Genomic DNA, 19,549 nt, shown 5'->3' with positions numbered 1-19,549 from the left:
AGAAACCCCAGGGTTTCAAGAAACCCTGGTTGAGAAAGCCTGGCCTAGAGATTTGGGGGTCGGAGCCCAGAGAGAGCAGGGCTTGGGGAGGGGACATAACACTCTAGAGTCCGTCTTCCAAAGCAGCCATATCCGATCTGGAGATCAACCGTAATAGCAGGGGATCTCCAGGGGCCACCTGGAAACTGGCAACCCCCCTCGAGGGATCCTTTTGTCCTCTAGCAGCTTTCATAGGAGAAGGTCTCCTATGGAAAAATAGCAAGGTGTTGCAATGGCATTTCTGGGTTGATTCCGCCCTCCCCGGGAAAAAAACATCTACCAGCCAATCAGATGCTACTGCTGCTAAGTTCTGTCGGGGGGGGGGGAGGGAGAGCCTTGCTCTCAATTGACAAGAGGTACAGCTGGCGTCTTTTCCTCTCACCATCAGAATGTGGACATATTGTATGTCAAGGGGGAAGTAACAAATGCATCAGGGGAGCGTCACCATCTGTCACCAAGGAGAGGCACGGCGGGCACAAAGGGCCAAGCTTCCCTTCGGAGGAGAAACCTGGGCCCAGAGATGGATGCCCTCCTCCTCCTCCTCCTCCTCCTCCTCCCAAAGCCTTTTTGGTCGCAGGGACGTCGCAAAGACGGCTTCAAGGCAGAGGGATCGACCCAGGTGTGGCTTGGCTGCCTTGGCCATGACGGTGCCAGGAAGGCTCTGTCCAAAGACTGATTCGGGATATTTCTCTGCCGAGCCCTTCTCAAGGCCGCTGACGGCTAAAGCCATGGAACAACAGATAAACCGGCCATTAAAAACCAAGCCGTGGGACATGAAGAGGGTGAAAACTGCCCATAAAACAGAAGCAGGCCATTTCAACAACGGAGAAGATTTAAAAATTCTCAATTAAAAGTAAAAAGATGTGTTCTGGCCGGTTGCAGAAAAGAACGGGAAGCCGGTGCTGGGGCGGCCCAATGAGTCTCGAGGGCATTGTGAGGTCTGGGTTGAACCCTGCACAGGGTGGGCTTTGAGGAGGGGAGGGACTGAAATGGGGTGGAGAAGGAGAAGAGTCGTTTTTTAGACCCCCACTTTTCACTACCCCAGGGAGTCTCAAAGCAGCTTCCAATCCCCTTCCCCCACAACAGACACCCTGTGAGGTCGCTGGGGCTGAGAGAGCCCTGGGAGAACTGCTCTGTGGAAACAGCACTATCAGGACTGTGACTAGCCCTCCCCACAACAGACACCCTGTGAGGTCGCTGGGGCTGAGAGAGCTCGGGCAGGACTGCTCTGTGGGAACAGCACTATCAAGACTGTGACTAGCCCTCCCCACAACAGACACCCTGTGAGGTCGCTGGGGCTGAGAGAGCTCGGGCAGGACTGCTCTGTGGGAACAGCACTATCAGGACCGTGACTAGTCCTCCCCACAACAGACACCCTGTGAGGTCGCTGGGGCTGAGAGAGCCCTGGCAGGACTGCTCTGTGGGAACAGCACTATCAGGACTGTGACTAGCCCAAGGTTACCCAGGTGGCTGCATGTGAAGGAGGAGCGGGGAATCAAGCCTGGGTTGCCAGATTACAGCTCGCCACTCTAATCCAACATTCTAGGCAAAGCTACTAGCACCCTACCTTGCCCTGGAACACCATTCCACAGTGGTCCATGCAATGGTCCCCTCCAGACTGGATTTCTGTAATGTGCTCTATGGGAGTCTTCCCTTGGTCCTGATCCCAGAATGCAACAGCATGACTCCTCACCTGTACACCATGGAGGGGCAACATCTGGCCTACCCTTAAGCAGCTGCACTGGCTCTGAGCTGAATTCTGAATCTGCTTTAAGCTATTGGTGTTTAACTTTGAAGGTCATACACTGTCAGGTTCCAGCGTATCTGAGGGACCATTTAATTGACTGGACCCCCGAAATGATTAAGATCATCCAATTCTGACGAACTGGTGATCCCTGGCCCCCCAAAAAGTACTTCTGGCCTCTACCAGGGCCAGGGTCTTTTCAGCCCTGGCCCCGACCTGGTGGAATGAGCTCTCCGAAGAGCTGAGGGCTCTGATGGAACTGGGACAGCTCTGCAGGCCTGTGAGATGGACATCTTCCACCAGGCATTTGGTTGGTGCCAAGGAATATTAGGACGGCTTCGTTAAACATCAGTTGAGCCCTCCCTACATGGACATAATCTCTGAAACTGAAACTAAGTACCAAATGCTCTGGAATGCCCCACTTGGTTGATTGGCTGGCACGATTCATTCATTTTAAGCTTTGATGATTTTAATAAGATATGATGTTTAAGTTAAAACACTGATACATTTTATTTTGTTGTCTATGTGTTATGACTTATATTGGAAGCTGTCCCAGGCTGGTACGCCGGAAGGGGCAGGGTAGAAATACCATTGTATACGGCACTGGTCAGACCACACTTGGAGTACTGTGTGCAGTTCTGGAGGCCTCACTTCAAGAAGGACGTCGATAAAATTGAAAGGGTACAGAGGAGAGCGACGAAGATTATCTGGGGCCAAGGGACCAAGCCCTATGAAGATAGGTTGAGGGACTTGTGAATGTTCAGCCTGGAGAAAAGGAGGTTGAGAGGGGACATGATAGCCCTCTTTAAGTATTTGAAAGGTTGTCACTTGGAGGAGGGCAGGATGCTGTTTCTGTTGGCTGCAGAGGAGAGGACACACAGTAATGGGTTTAAACTTCAAGTACAACGATATAGGCTAGATATCAGGAAAACGTTTTTCACAGTCAAAGTAGTTCAGCAGAGGAATAGGCTGCCTAAGGAGGTGGTGAGCTCCCCCTCACTGGCAGTCTTCAAGCAAAGGTTGGATACACACTTTTCTTGGATGCTTTAGGATGCTTAAGGCTGATCCTGCATTGAGCAGGGAGTTGGACTAGATGGCCTGTATGGCCCCTTCCAACTCTATGATTCTATGATTCTAAATCCAATAATAAATAAATCAAATTAAAATAAAATAAAATAAAATAAGAAATGTAAAATATTACATTTGAGTAATAAGATGGGGGATCATAGTCCACGTGAAAGGGACTTAGGAGTTCTGGTGGACAATAAGTCGAATGTGAGCCCACAATGTGATACGGCAGCAAAGAAGGTGAATGCGATCTTAGGCTGCGTTGCAAGGAACATAGAATCTAGAGCGAGGGAACTTATAACATCACTCTCTTCCGCATTGGTTAGGCCTCATTTGGAATAGTGTGACCACTTCTGGGTGCTGCAGTCCAAGAAGGATGTTGACAAGTTGGACTCTGTTCAGAGGAGGGTGACTGGGGGGGTGGAGGGGCTGGAACCCATCCCTTCTGAGGAGAGGTCGAGGGAGCTGGGCCTGTGTCGCTCGGAGAAGAGGAGGGCCAGGGGGCGAGAGGATCGCTGTGTTCAACCTCATAAAAGGCAGGCATGTTGAAGAGGGGGCCAACTTGTTTCATGTGGCTTTAGAGGCAAGGCCGAGGAGACCTGGGCTCCAACGATGGGAAAGGAGGTTCCCCTGAAATACTAGGAAGCTTTTGCAGATGGTGAGGGCCGTTCATAGATGGAATAGGCTGCCTCACAGGGTGGTGGTATCTCCTCTGGTTGAAGTTTTGAGGAGGAGATTGGCTGAGCATCTGTCAGGAGTGGGCGTGTCCACAGCTATGCTTCCCAACCATATTCTGCACGATTTATTTTGGGATTTATATACCCACTTTTGGAGTTTCTTAAAGCCTGAAGAATGTTTCAGAGCTTTCTCAGTGGTAAAAAAGTTGAGCAAGGCTGCCCTAGATCTTTTGTGGGTTTTAAAAAAAAACTCAGATTGTGAGTTCCGAATTCAGCACGAAATGCGTTCGTCCCCCTCCCCGACAGTATTTACACATGGAATAACTACGGTAAGTTAGCATGTCCGGACCGGGGCCAAAGAGCCACATTTTAAACTGTGTTCGTCTTATTTCTCCGCTAAGAAGGGACAAAGACCCACACAGAAAAGAGCTTTGTTGTGTGACTGTGCAAAACCAAGGGTTGGAGAAAGGTATTGATACAAACCAAATTGCCCAGAATAAATATAGCAAGCCAATTTTTTTTTTTTTTTTTTTACATGGGTGACTTTTGAAACAGACAAATAAGTCTTCGGTCCAGAAATAAACGTATAGAAGCTCAGGCTGTATTTATTCCAAGGGAAATAATCAAGGGAGATCGGGGGGGGGGGGGGAACACATTATTCGCAAACACAGGGATCCGCTGTGTATCGCATTAACCTCATGAACCCGTTCCCTCTCTCCTTCCTTCCATCTCGGTTATGCTGCCAAACTGCCTCCCCCTCCCCCTCTGCCCCCACGGTTCTCCCCATGCATTTTATTAAGGGTGTGATTTTTCACATCCTCTTTTTTCTTCCCGTCCTTCAGCTGAACCTCAGATGCATCAGCTGGTGAATCAACACACATGGGAGCTTCTCTTGGCCAACGCTTCCCCAAACAAAACCAACTGGAGCGTTAAATGGTACGCTGTGGCCACACGGCGTAAGGAACGAACTGAGGTGGGCTACTCCATTTGTGATGTCTATCACTCTGTGCTGTACGGTTTCCCCTAAGCTCAAGTGGCTTTCCGCCGCTGTTTTCCCTGACCTTATGCTGTAGGTTGTGTTAGAACTCAATCAAAAATACTCTATTGGGACTTCTGGACTCGGCTCAGTCCTAAGTCCTTCCAGAGAAATCGTGCTGCAGAGTGTTTTGAAAGCATGCAGTCATTCATTACCTTTGTGGATGAGGCACAGATCCAGACTCCATTTGGAGGTTTAAAAGAGAGAATCTTTACTAGGAAAGATTATTTACAAAAACTTCCACTTAATATTTCTGGTAAGTGCTAGAAGGAGAAGCTGCTCTCATGGCTTAAGTGTCAGTGCTTAACACCTACTCAGGGTGGCTGTCCTACCCCAGAGTGCCTCCTCCTCCTCCAACTGGCTTGCCTGTTTACCCAGCAGTCTTCTGTTCCCTATCCCTGACCACCCCCTCCTCCTTCCACTTTCCTCCAAGGCTCAGAGGTTGCAGATCCCTGCTACGTGAGAGCTGCCCCTGCCGGTGAATTACTTGGCAGAGGGCCTCCAGCCTGTAGCCTTTCCAGATCCTGGGGCGAGGGAGAGGCTGTCCGCAGAGTTCTTCCACATACTGTTATATTCCTGAATGCAATGGGCTTTGTCCCTAGTATATCATATTCATCTGCTTCAGTCTCCTTACTGAAAAGCTTAAAGAGTAGTTACAAAAGAAACATGGTAAAAGTCTCTGCTGCTAGGCTGCAAGCAGACTACATGCCCACATCAGCAGATGCAGAAAGGAGCTGAGCATAATGGCTGACTGCTCCTTGCTTGCTTCTGCAAAAGCGCACACATTGATCTTCCTAAAGAAAGAGAAAGCGGGCAGGAGCCCACCTTAAGACATGTGCTCGGGGGTTTTCCATTGCAACCTCACCTGTGACCACTAGATGCCACTAGTGAGCACACAGGTACAGCTCAGCTGCTTAAACAGCTTAACAGCAGCCCTTCAGGGTTGCTTTCCCCCAAATTAATTGCTGATTGCAATTCCAACGTATTAATTTATTTGTCATGGCTCAATCACAGCATTGTGAGTCTACTGCCACAACTAGGGTTCCCAACCTGCAGGAGAGCAGCCCCAGTGAGACGCAATTATGCTCCACTGGAAAATGGCCACTGCATTTTCATAGAAAAAAAATACTTCATGGTATTGTCTACTCAGACTAGCAGCAGCTCTCCAAGGTCTCAGGCAGAGGAGTTTCACATCAACTTGCTGCCAGATCTTTTAAACTGGAAATACCGGGGATTGAACCAGGGACCCTTCTACATGTCAAACAGATGCTCTACCACCAAGCCACATTCCCTCTGTTCCTTTTTGCTAAAGGAATTCTTGTTTCTTTCACCAACAGAGGAACATTCACACTGTTCTAACCTCAGTTTATGGGTAGACCTAGACACCCTGCATCCGCTTCACCATCCCCAGTACAAATTTACAAACTTAATTAACATTTTTTTAAAAAAGATAACGGTTTCTTCCCCCGACCACCGGCATCACCACATACACCCCGCTTCAGTTTCCAATTACATCAGCTATCTCATACTCATTAGGAAGATGCAGTCCCATATTCATTAAAAGCATCAACTAAGTTTCCAGCAAGAAGGAGGATTGGGTGAAGAGGCTAATGATTTCATTTTCTTCATTTCAGAGAATTACATCTCTTGTCCTGGGGCGAGGCGCCTGTAAATGCAGACAAAGTACTACTTCCGAGACTCCATTTGCATGGCTAATTGGTCTGAGGCACAGGCTTGGCAAAATCACGGCCGGCCTCCGGACGCCGCCATTTTGTTGGTGCCTGTTCTGCTGCCCCCGCTAACACAAACCAAAATGGCCTCCGAACACGTGGGTTAGCGCTGCTCGGTTGTTGGCCCTCCGAAGACACAGTTCTTTTGTATATCCATTCCAGTGAAAACCCAGAATTATTACCATAACCACCTGCGGTCCTTATCATCTGAGGAATGCCTGGAATATTATTAATATTACTATTACTATTTGATTTATTTCCCACCACTCCCTAGATAGGCTCGTGGCGGATAACAGCAGTCTTAAAACCCCAATTAAAACCCCCTAAAAGACATTTAAAAATTCTCAACATGGCAGCAACAAATCCCAATCCCCACCTGCGAGAATATCATGAGGTGTGATCAATTCCTGGGGCCTTTTCGCACGGGGATCTTTGTTGCAAATTGTTTGCGGAATGAAAAATCGCCATTTAAAATAGTGGAATTCGTCGTTATGCATACCTGCCTTTGTAGTGGAATCAGTTGCATTTTTTAGCGTTTCCCACAGGCTTCCGGTCTCGGCAGAAATCGCTAGAAAGGAAGCGCTATTGCCAAGCTCGTCCCGCCCCTGGCCGTCAAGCAGCCAATGGGCAGCCGTTAGCATGCTCCCAAACAGCCCCTTTCCCTTTAAGAAAGGTTTTTTTTAAAAAAACAGACCCATAGCAACGAATCTAGGTAGATTCGTTGCAACGGAGAGACCCATCCAGCTGCCTAATGTGAGCTGTCGTTTGATTGTATGATCGTTGGCACGCTGCCTTGAGTGATAAAAAAAAAATCCCCCCCCCTCTCACGGGCCCGATTTTCGGCTGCATTTATGCGTAAAAAATAAAGGGACTTTATTTCAGCAAACGGGCTTTTATGTGGTTTGTGCTTAGTGACTAAAGGTGAAGGACTGAAGCCAGGGAAGCCTCTAAACAGAAAGAGGCTCGCTGGTGCGTTTATCCCCGCTCGCTCGGAGAAAAAAAATGGCGATCGCTTCACCGGAAGTTTGGAGGACAGGCTCAGGAGGAGGGACTTTGAAGAACCAGCAACAATGGTAACGCACAGGTCTTTAGCGCTACTGTTGCAGATTGGTTGCAGGAGTGTATCGCTATCCGGAGGGTGAATCCACTTTTCTGGATTCCCCTGAAAGCGCTACAACGAAGCGCTTTTTGCGGGTCGGTTTCAGGATTGTTGCAGATTGTCTACGACGTCGTGGGTTATGGCAAATTAGTAGCGTTTCCAATTAGTAACCATTGTGCTATTTTGAAGCCGTGCGAAATGGCCCCCGGTTTAACCATAGAGTTTGGGGTGAATCCTAGAGCGTCCCCCAGACATGATGACATCACTTCCAGGTTTGCACCAGAAATTACGGTGAACCTCAATGCGACAAAATTGTCCTCTGCTAAGTGGCTAGCTATGGATGGCTATAATAACCTGAAATATATCTCCTGTCCCTGTTTCGGAGGACCTGTCCCCCTTCCCCAAAGTGTCTTTCTGTGACCACACTGCTTTTCTCCCGGCAATTTTTTTTTTGAGCTGGGCTGCGACTGTGTTGCCAAAACATTATCGACACTAGACCGAGGGAGGCTTTTTTAAGCCCTAAGAGCTGAATTCTGAAGCAATTAAGTTCCAGAACTCCAAGAGGAGCAGGCGGGCTTGAAAATGCGATCTTCAGTGTGCCACTACAGTGACTAATGAGCGTTTTTAAAATAACACTTTCTTTTTAATTTCCCCCCTCTCTTTTAATTTAATTCTCTCCTCTTTTTTTATCCATGTAATCACGGGGGGGGGGGGATATTGACGATAGACCAAGCGTTGACTCAGTCATCAGCGTCTTATTACGCTACTAATAACATTTCAAGAGGCTAGTCCCTGACGTGTTCATCAGCACAGGCAAGGAGTCGGGCAGAGAGCTGGGCTGGAGTGATGTTTGGGTGTTTGGTAATTGCATTTCCATTTATTGCACAAACCCCGGATCTTGATTTTGATCCTTTTGAATCACTTCATTTTTTCCCCTTTTGAAGCACCTGTATTTTCCTGGCCACTATTAGCTGGCTCTCCCCAGGAGCAGGTATGAACAAACTGAGAGCCAGTGTGCCCTAGAGGTGTGGGAGGTCATCTGAATCCTCACCTGGCCACAGAAGTTGGATACGCATCTGAAGCAGAGGTCCGCTGATGGCTTTTACCCATAAGGGGTGAACACTCTGTGTGGGGCAGTGAGGCTCTGTATCCTTGCTGCTTGGGGGGGGGGGGCAGTGTGGGAGGATTTCTGGAATTCTGGCCTGCGGGTGGATCTCCTAATAGAATCATAGAATAATGGAAGGGACCTCATGGGTCATCTAGTCCAACCCCCTGCACTATGCAGGACACTCACAACCATATTGCTCATCCACTGTCACTGCCACCCCCTTGAGCCTTCACAGAATCAGCCTCTCCGTCAGATGGCTCTCCGGCCTCTGTTTTAAAATCTCCAAAGATGGAGAACCCACCACCTCCTGAGGAAGCCTGTTCCACTGTGGAATCCCTCTGTCAGGAACTTCTTCCGGATATTTAGATGGAATTTCTTTTGAACTAATTTCATCCCATTCGTTCTGGTCTGTCCCTCCGGGGCAAGAGAGAACAATTCTGCTCCATCCTCCATATGGCAGCCTTTTAAATACTTGATGGTTATCAGATCCCCTCTCAGTCATCTCCTCTCCAGGCTAAACAGACCAAGATCCTCCAACCTTTCTTCATACGTCTTGGTCTCCAAACCCCTCACCATCTTTGTTGCCCTCCTCTGGACACATCCTGAAAGTGTCTGGGTTTTGGCCACTGAATGATGCAGAGTGTTGGACTGATCAAACATGGTTTCTCTTATGTTCTTATGTCTGAGGCATATTCTTGGACCAGATGGGCCACTGGCTGGATCCAACGTGACTTCTCTTATGTTCTTATATCTGGAACAGTGATGCTCTTTATTCTTGGTGCTTGGGGGCAACCATGGAAGGGCTTCTGGAGTTCTGGCCCTGTTGGTGGGCCTCCTGATGGCACCTGAGTTTCAGCCACCATGTGATACAGAGTGCTGGAGCCATGGCCAAGGTTCCTGTGCAGTGAAGTATGGGGGAGGACCTGTTGTGGAGTCCTTCGAGGAGAGGACAGGAGATCCCTGCCCCCGCTCCTGCTGCCTAGTTTTTTTTCTCGCTTTTTTTTTTAATAAAAAAGGAAACTAGAATGGCTAGCTGGCCCCTCACACTCCCCAGCCCCACTAACGCCTGCTGCATTCAGAGAGCAGCGGGCTTAATTACTAGTACATAAATAAATGCTCCCACCTCTAGTCTTGTCCATTCCATGATTTGACCTGGTAACCCACAGCATAGTATAATACCATGGAGTTCACTCTTCAAGGCAGCCATTTTCTCCTGGATAACTGATCTCTGTAGTGTGGAGATTACTCGCAACTGTGGGAGGACTCCAAGTCCCACTTGGAGGCTGACAACCATAATCCAGAAGGGCCTCACCTTGCTCCATGCGGTGCCATTTAAATAGCATTTTCCTGGGAGTAAGACCCATTCAAGTAGACCTGAACAGCCTCTGCTGGGTATTGTTCTAATGGTTGGGATGTGCAAGTCCTTAGTGGGACAAACTGTAGGCTGGTCTGGCTGAACATAGGAGACCTCCACGTAGAGAACTGCTCCATACACATGTAATGCAAAGAAATCAGTCTTTATTGAGGGATTCCATGGGGTGAAGTGAGACCGAGCTTGGCAGGAAGAGGAACGTTGGCAGAGACAAGCACAGGTAGCCCCCTCGGGTCTATATACAGGGGGTTAGTTTAAGCAGGAAACATCGTTCTCGTAGAGAAGGCTTTTGATCTAAAAGGCACGAATTCAGAAGACATTCAGTCTGTGCCCCCTGCCATCCCTGGCAGTAAATTTCCAGCCCCTACTATGTGAGCCAAGGATAAAGATAGATAAGGGAGAGCTCTTGGAGGGGGGGGGATGGTCATGGGATGGAGGAGGGGAGAGAAGGTACAGAAAAAACAACAACAGGATTGTGAGGTTAGGGATGGGTGAAGAACCCCCCAAGGCCATCGAACCTCTAAGTCAGGGGTAGTCAAACTGCGGCCCTCCAGATGTCCATGGACTACAATTCCCAGGAGCCCTTGCCAGCATTCACCAGCGAATGCTGGCAGGGGCTCCTGGGAATTGTAGTCCATGGACATCTGGAGGGCCGCAGTTTGACTACCCCTGCTCTAAGTTAACACTCCCGAGGACATCAGAAGGGCATGACACTTCCTTTCCCCTGCTGTGCTGCCGTTGTTTTGAGTCTTGTTTTTAATTCTCTACTCAATTGAATTAAAGTACAAAAACAGAAGATTTGATTCTCACAGATGACGGCGGAAGGAGGTCCATTTCAAACCGTAGACTTTAATGCGGCATGCAAAACCAGCAACCTGTCTCTGGAGGCTGAAGGGTTTAATGCTGCGAGATCCTGAGCGGGTTCCAGGGTGACACAGGGCATTTCACTTGTCCCAAAGCCCTTCAGCTCCTGCCAGGATAGCCCCCCCCCTGAACTTCTCATGTGCTAAATTGGCTGGTGAGTGCCCCAGCAATTAAAATGTCATTCCTCCTCTATTCTGTGTAAAGACCCCCTTTCCCTGTGAGTATTTCTTCAGAAAGGCACAAAAGGATTGCTCTCTTGTGTATCTCCCCCCTCCCACCCCTCCAGATTTCCTGCCTTCTTTTATTTAGTGCCAAGGGAGGGGAGGGGGTGAAAAAAAAATCCCAGTTTCTTTTATTGTCCTTCATTAACACTTTCCAATTTGGGAGGGGAATTGGAAGGGAGGGGGGTTATAACTGTTTCAAAGCATGACATCATAATAAGTTCCTGTCCCAGAAAACAAAAGTCTTCAGGAGACAGAGCTGAGACAAGTCGTATTTATGATGTCACCGAGAAGACAGTCGTCGAAATAAAGAAAGGGAGGAGGAGGCAAGGAGGGGGACAGGAATAAACATCTGTATATCGGAGATAACAATAACGCTTGTTCTGCCTTTTGTGCCTCTCGACGAGCTGCTCGGCGGCGTACGGCCGAGATCAGAAGTGTGCGCGTGCAGGTGCAATAAGAATCATTATAATAACGATGATGATAATAACACTTAATATGCTAAAACGCAAAATTCAGGGTTCCCTTTCCGCCCCTCGAGAACTTAGCTCTTCTTGGAGAACCAGTTTGGTGTAGTGGTTAGGAGTGCGGACTTCTAATCTGGCATGCCGGGTTCGATTCTGCACTTCCCCACATGCAGCCAGCTGGCTCTCTTAGCCTCACCCACCTCACAAGGTGTCTGTTGTGGGGAAAGGGAAGGCAATTGGAAGCCTCTTTGAGACTCCTTTGGGTAGAGAAAAGTGGCCTATAAGAACCAACTCTTCTTCTTCTTCTTCAGTAATCTCAGGGCTCTCTCAGCCTCCCCTCCCTCACAGGGTGTCTGTTGTGGGGAGAGGGAAGGGAAGGCGATTGTAAGCCACTTTGAGCCTCCTTCGGGTAGAGAAAAGCAGCATCTAAGAACCATCTCTTCTTCTTCAGTAATCTCAGGGCTCTCTCAGCCTCCCCTCCCTCACAGGGTGTCTGTTGTGGGGAGAGGAAATGGAAGGCGAATGGAAGCCACTTTGAGCCTCCTTCGGGTAGAGAAAAGCAGCATATAAGAACCAACTCTTCTTCTTCTTCAGTAATCTCAGGGCTCTCTCAGCCTCCCCTCCCTCACAGGGTGTCTGTTGTGGGGAGAGGAAATGGAAGGCGAATGGAAGCCACTTTGAGCCTCCTTCGGGTAGAGAAAAGCAGCATATAAGAACCAACTCTTCTTCTTCTTCAGTAATATCAGGGCTCCCTCAGCCTCCCCTCCCTCACAGGGTGTCTGTTGTGGGGAGAGGAAAGGGAAGGCGACTGTAAGCCACTTTGAGCCTCCTTCGGGTAGAGAAAAACAGCATATAAGAACCAGCTCTTCTTCTTCTTCTTCTTCTTCTTGGAAGGATTTGTGTGCTGCTGGTATCACGGGAATATTGATCCCTGGACTGGAATGCCCAGATCTAAGAGTGAGTTTGGCTAGAAATTATTGCTACCTCTCTCTTTCTTCCATTGAGACCCAGCCTTTCTCGACTTTTTTACCATTGAGAAACCCCTGAAAAATTCTTGAGGCATTGAGAAACCCCAGAAGGGGCATGATCATGCTAAAGATGATTGGGAAGCAGAGCTGTGGACACGCCCACTCTGGCCCCTCCCCTCCCCACCCTCTCCAGGCCCATCATTGGCCATTTATGAAGGGGAGGCGGGTCAGCATGACCATATATGGTCCTATCACCCGATAAATGTTTAACAAACTTTAAAATATATTTCAAAAATAATTAACTCCCACCGATTCAGGAAACCCTTCTAGGACCTTCAAGAAATTCCAGGTTTCATGAAACCCTGGTGAGAAAGCCATATTTAGGCCCCCTCTGTAACTTCTTGTACTTCTCATTTCTGGGCCAGGTTCTCCTCTGGGAGAACAGGAAGCTGCTGGACAGGAAGAGGAAAGGAAAAACAAATATATTAAAAATAATTAACTCCCACCTTCCAGAGCCTTCAAGAAACCCCATGGCCCATTCAGCACACACAGGACGATGCACTTTCAATGTGTTCTAGCAAATGGATCTTCTTGTGCGGAACAGGAAAATCTACTTCTAAAGTGCATTGAAAGTGCATTATCTATTGTGTGCAGAATAGGCCCAGGTTTCATGAACCCCTGGCTGGGAATGCCTGATTTATGCCCTCTCTGTAACTTCTTGCTCTTCTCATTTCTGAGCCAGGTTCTCCGCTGAGAGGACAGGAAGTGTCTCTGCCGTGATTTTGTTCATTTATTTTTCTGCCTTCCCCAGAGGGCTCAGGGCAGCTGGCAACAATCATAAATTACATAACATCACATAAAATCAATAAATCATTTGTCTTTAAAAATACCAACCTTAAAAGTAAATCAAAAAAGTTTCAGACAAGCTGCCTCTTTCCCTTTGAGAGAGAGGGGACCCCTTAAAGCGCAGCCATATTGTTGGTGGTAGATTTTAATTTTTAAGTTGGGCGCTTTGCCAGCTGAATTTCCCCCCTCCCCTCCAACTTCTGTGTTGGAACGTGCAAAACCTGCAGTGTGCATGACTTTTCGGTCCTGGTCCCTACCTGGTGGAATGAGCTCCCTGAAGAGCTGCGGGCCCTGTCGGAGCTCTCTGAGTTCCGCAGAGCCTGCAAAACGGAGCTCTTCCGCCAGGCGTTTGTCTAAGGCCGGGTGATGGCCCGGGGCTAAGATCGGACCCCTCTCCCCGGAGGGGGGAGGCCAGTACTAAACTGACCTGGTTCCCCAGAGTGTTCCATCCTATGCCCAATTATCCTCCGTTCCCTTCTGCTCATCCAGTGGGCCTGTACGGGAATAGTTTTAATCGCCATCATTGTGACTTAGTCATTGTTTTAATGGGGTTTTAATGGGGAATTTTAATGGTTAATATATTGTTTTTGTATTAAAATGTTGTGAACCGCCGCGAGCTGGTTTCCGAGAGCGGCGGTCATACAAATCAAATAAATAATAATAATAATAATAATAATATGAGGAATGTCCTGCAGAGGGTGTTGGAGAGGCCTAGTTTGCAAAGGAATTTCCATATGTTTTTCAAATCATCTCCTCCAGTGTCCTGATTGGTTCATTTGGAGATTCCCTGCTCCCATGAGCACACCGTCTCCCTGCTCGCCTCCTGAACAGAAGAATGGCTGAAGACAACAGTTAGATAGTTAGTTGGGTCTCTCTTCTCTCCTCTCTCTATAGATTGTTGTTTCTCCTCTAAATACAACTATTCTACTATTTTAAGCAGCCTGGTGCTGCACCCCTCCTTGCAAATTGAAACGGTGCTAAAAATAAGAAGGAAAGGACAAAGCATCCAGGTGTCCCCGCCCCACCAGCATGCTTGAACACAGCTCTGATTGAACATTGCTTTTCTGAATATTAATTTATCCTGGGCTTTAACTGTTAGTCCTATTAGAGATTTTGGATCCAAAATCCCACAACAAGAAGACGAGTTGGTTCTTATATGCCACTTTTCTCTGCCAGAAGGAGTCTCAAAGTGCTTTCCCTTCCTCTCCCCACAACAGACACCCTGTGAGGGAGGGGAGGCTGAGAGAGCCCTGATATTACTGAAGAAGAAGAAGAGTTGGTTCTTATATTATTATTATTATTATTATTATTATTATTATTATTATTATTATTATTATTATTATTATTATTAATAGATTTATTTCCCGCCTCTCCCGATAGGCTCGAGGCGGGTCACAACAACTAATCCCATTAAAATTCCCATTAAAATATCAATCTACTAACTAACATGGCAGCTAAAAATCCCATCCCTTCCCCAATTATTAAGAGGTGAAGAGGAAAGGATAGGGGAGTAGCGTACACTCCGCTTTTCTCTACCGAAAGGAGTCTCAAAGGGGCTTACAGTCACCTTCCCTTTCCTCTCCCCACAACAGACACCCTGTGAGGTGGGTGAGGCTGAGAGAGCCCTGAGATTCCTGCTCGGACAGAACAGCTTTATCAGTGCTGTGACTAGCCCAAGGTCACCCAGCTGGCTGCATGTGATGGAGCGCGGAATCAAACCCAGCTTGCCAGATTAGAATTCCGCATTCCTAACCATTATAACCAGCTGGCGCCAAGATGATCTTCAACTTTAGCCAGGTAGTAGTGGGGGAAAGAAGACCTCCCTCTGTCCACTTCACATCCGTTGTACATAATCTCTAAAACTCAGTCTTAGTCCTCTTTGTTTCAAAAACTGAACAGTCCCGGATGACTCACAGGACACTTGCTCTTCCCCCTTGCCTCTCATGGGCACTTTTTCCAGCTATAAAATTTTGTTTTGTTTTTTCATATGGAACTGATAGATTTCCAAATGCAGCAACCGTCAATTCCATATGCATGTACAAGCAGGGGGCGGCCGCCGGGAGGTGTCAATTAAGTTCCCGGTTCAAGGTACCCAGGCCGACGTTTTGGCAGACGGATGCTCCTTTAATCACTTTGCGTTTCCCATGATGTGAAATTTCAGCGCCAGTTCTGCATTCGGCCAGCCGTGCGAACCCTCGCTGCACAAAGCGTTCCGAATTTCCAGCATAGCCCGACGCTCCGTGCCGTTTATCTGCACCAGGTATCATTCAGAGAGATTTAACAGAACGATGAATCCCTTTTCAGGTAAGCAGGGCTCCTTTCCGCTCCTGCATTTCCCTTTCTCTCCACAAAGAAACTGCCAGGGTTCCAGTGGGGCCATGGGGCCCTAGCCTACACGTTTGAAAAACAAACACTCTCCCAGGCGGTGACATTCGTAAACAACCCAGCCTCGGCCAGCCTGTGTAGATTTCCCAATCTGGCCTCCCCCCTTCTCGCTGCCGAACTTTCTGAGGACAAGTGATGAGATGCTGCAATTCCAGGGCCAATGCCTGATTGGCTGATGGCTCTGCGCCACTTTATGCTATGGCGCCTATGCGTTGCTGCGGCAGCCTGCGGAGAGCGGCAGCGATTGAAATTCCCGATCGTTCCGCAGCTGCTCACCGTCGTCGCAGGGATAATGACCGAGAAGCGGTGCCATCCATTAAAGAGGGCCCCAGACGCTGCCAGCGCTTCCCCTTATGCTCCAGCCGTTCAGCAGCAGCTGAAGACTTTCAGATGTACGTTGCTGGATGCCTTTCCAGCCAGACTCGTGGTGCTGTGTTATTGACGGAGTACCAGTTTATACGTTCTGCAGCATACAGTTCGGAAAAGCTTCCTGGACTGTACTTGTTCAGGCCGCAGGTGGAGAGAGGTGTATTTGGAGGGCCATGACTTGGGAAACAAGCTGGAATCCTAGAGTGGGAAGGGGCCACGCAGGCCATCTAGACCCACCCCCTGCTCAATGCAGGATCTGCCTCAAGCATCCATGAGAAGGATCTGTCCAGCTGCTGCTTGAAGATGGCCAAGTGTGGGGGAGCTCCCCACCTCCTTAGGCAGCCCATTTCTCTGCTGAACTAGACTCAGAGAATCCTAGAGTGGGAAGCGGCCATGAAGGCCATCTAGTACCACCCCCTGCTCAATGCAGGATCTGCCTCAAGCATCCAGGAGAAGGATCTGTCCAGCTGCTGCTTGAAGGCCGCCAGTGAGGGGGAGCTCCCCACCTCCTTAGGCAGCCCCTTCCACTGCTGAACTAGACTCCTAGAATCCTAGAGTGGGAAGGGGCCATACAGGCCATCTAGTCCCACCCCCTGCTCAAACATCCAGGACAAGTAGCTAATCTGATTGGGCGGACAGCCAATCAGAGTCATACAGGTGCCAATGATGGACATGATTGACCCATAACCTTTAACCCCAACTCCTCCCAGACCCCTTCCGCCTTTTATTTAGATGCTCATGGTTATAGATATAACTGTATTCTGTCAGCGGTTTTATTATTTTTGTTCAGGTTTTCTTTGCTGGCATTCACAAGACAGTAGACTTTGGATCTTGGCCCACTATATGAGGAAGATCACAGTGTCCAAAATGTGAAATTTCCATTGAGTTTTGACTGAAGAAGAAGAAGAGTTGGTTCTTATATGCCGCTTTTCCCTACCCGAAGGAGGCTCAAAGCAGCTTACAGTCACCTTCCCATTCCTCTCCCCACAACAGACACCCTGTGGGGTGGGTGAGGCTGAGAGAGCCCTGATATCACTGCCTTCCCTTTCCTCTCCCCACAACAGACACCCTGTGGGGTGGGTGAGGCTGAGAGAGCCCTGATATCACTGCCTTCCCATTCCTCTCCCCACAACAGACACCCTGTGGGGTGGGTGAGGCTGAGAGAGCCCTGATATCACTGCTCGGTCAGAACAGTTTTATCAGTCCTGTGGCGAGCCCAAGGTCACCCAGCTGGTTGCATGTGGGGGAGCGCAGAATCGAACCCGGCATCCCAGATTAGAAGTCCGCACTCCTAACCACTACACCAAATGGCCACTTTGGATGGGGGACTCTGGAAGAGAAGGAACGTACTACATGCATTTTCTAATATCTACACTTTATGATTCGTGTCTGCTTTATACAAAAATGCATTTACTTGTTTCTAAGTAATTTCTAGTTAATGGGATATCTTGTCCGAAAGACTGCCTGTAAAGTTGTCTTTGATGCCAAAGATTTTTTTTTTAACTTCTACTGAGATTTTTTTTTACTCCTGTTAATTAAGACTTCTGTAAAATCTGAAAGCTTGCATGCATAATCTCTCTGTTTGTGTCTCTCCCATGAACATTCAGTGATAGCTTTTTGCATATTTTAGACACTTTCAACTAATAATGTATATGTAAAATGTGTGTGTGCCCATGAAGACAGCTTAGAAGAAGAAGAAGAAGAGTTGGTTCTTATATGCTACTTTTCTCTCCCGAAGGAGGCTCAAAGCGGCTTACAATCTCCTTCCCTTTCCTCTCCCCACAACAGACACCCTGTGAGGTGGGTGAGGCTGACAGAACCCTGATATTACTGAAGAAGAAGAAGAAGAAGAAGAAGAAGAAGAAGAAGAAGAAGAAGAAGAAGAAGAAGAAGGTTCTTAAATGCTGCTTTTCTCTACTCCAAGGAGTCTCAAAGCGGCTTACAGTCGCCTTCCCTTTCCTCTCCCCACAACAGACACCCTGTGGGGTGGGTGAGGCTGAGAGCCCTGATATCACTGCCCAGTCAGAACAGCTTTATCAGTGCCCTGGCGAGCCCAAGGTCACCCAGCTGGCTTACCATGATGCCCAATGAAAGCTCTGACATTTAAAAGATTCCAAATTCACAAAGTTCTTAAAATATCTCTTGTGCCAATAAGGGTTCCAGGGTGTGCCTTGCCATTGGTGGGAGGTGAAGACATGGGGAGGGGCATTAGCCCCTCTACTCCACATCCAAAGAAAACCCAGAAGTGCTTTCAGGAAAGTCTGGGAATCACCCAAAGCACTATGGTTTTACCATAGAGTTTCTGGTGATTCCCAGAGCTGCCTGCCATTGCTTCCCGGTTGTCTCCAAAAGTGACACAGCAGTGCAGACAATGATGATGGCTCTGCCCCATAGGGATGCCAGTCCCCAGGTGAAACAAGGGGATCTCCTTATTTTACTGCTCATCTCCAGCTCATGTCCTTCTTTGGACGGTGATGTCATGAACCAGGCAGAAGACACCTCTGTAAAGTTACTGGAATAATCACTTCCTCGAGACCACAATTGTATTGAAATCCAAAAGGAATATTTATTCAATAGGCTAGAACAAATTGGCATCAGCAGGAATAGTTCAACGAGCAAAATCCTTGGCAGAGACAAAGGACTCATCTCCTCCTTGGGGGTTTCATACCTGAGGATGGGTAGAGGGAAGCGGGACGAGGGATTCACTAGGCGGGAAAAGGCAACAGTCCTCAAGGGAGAAATCAGGAACACTCTTTGATCGAAAAGTTGCAAATGTTGAGACTTTGCAGACCCTGGCAAGGTCAGGTAGCGATAAGGGTGAGCTGGCGGAGAGACGCTTTGGAATGCAAAGGGAGTCAGAAGGCCAACAGGGGATTTATGAGTTTATGGCCACAAAGGGCATGAGGGAGCCAAACTCCTGGGAGTCACTGGGAGAGTACCTACGAAACATGGGTCAGGAACCGGGGTTCATAACAGGTGGATTCCATAGCATTATACTCCAGTAAGGTCCCTACCAGGGCCTCTTGTGGCGCAGAGTGGTAAGGCAGCAGACATGCAGTCTGAAAGCTCTGCCCATGAGGCTGGGAGTTCAATCCCAGCAGCTGGCTCAGGGTTGACTCAGCCTTCCATCCTTCCGAGGTCGGTAAAATGAGTACCCAGCTTGCTGGGGGGTAAACGGTAATGACTGGGGAAGGCACTGGCAAACCACCCCATATTGAGTCTGCCATGAAAACGCTAGAGGGCGTCACCCCAGGGGTCGGACATGACTTGGTGCTTGCACAGGGGAGACCTTTACCTATAAGGTCCCTACCTGCCCCAATTCCTGTCTACTCCCGCTCCACCCCCCAAAATTCTTCAAGGTTAAAAACACCATATAGTCCAACCATTCCTGTCCTAGCTAATTCCCATTAAGTTTTTTGTTTGTTTGTTATGTTTTGCTTTCTGGCCATGATGTGATCCAACTGTCCTGTCTGGTCTGATCCAGAGGTTCAGTTCTTATGTTCTTACTTTCTTAATTGCTAAGAGAAGGGTCAACCAGACCTTGGTTAGGGCCCAC

Source organism: Paroedura picta, chromosome 4 (genome assembly GCF_049243985.1).
Source record: "Paroedura picta isolate Pp20150507F chromosome 4, Ppicta_v3.0, whole genome shotgun sequence".
In the NCBI taxonomy this organism is placed as follows: Eukaryota; Metazoa; Chordata; class Lepidosauria; order Squamata; family Gekkonidae; genus Paroedura; species Paroedura picta.
This window is presented reverse-complemented; position numbering follows the sequence as displayed.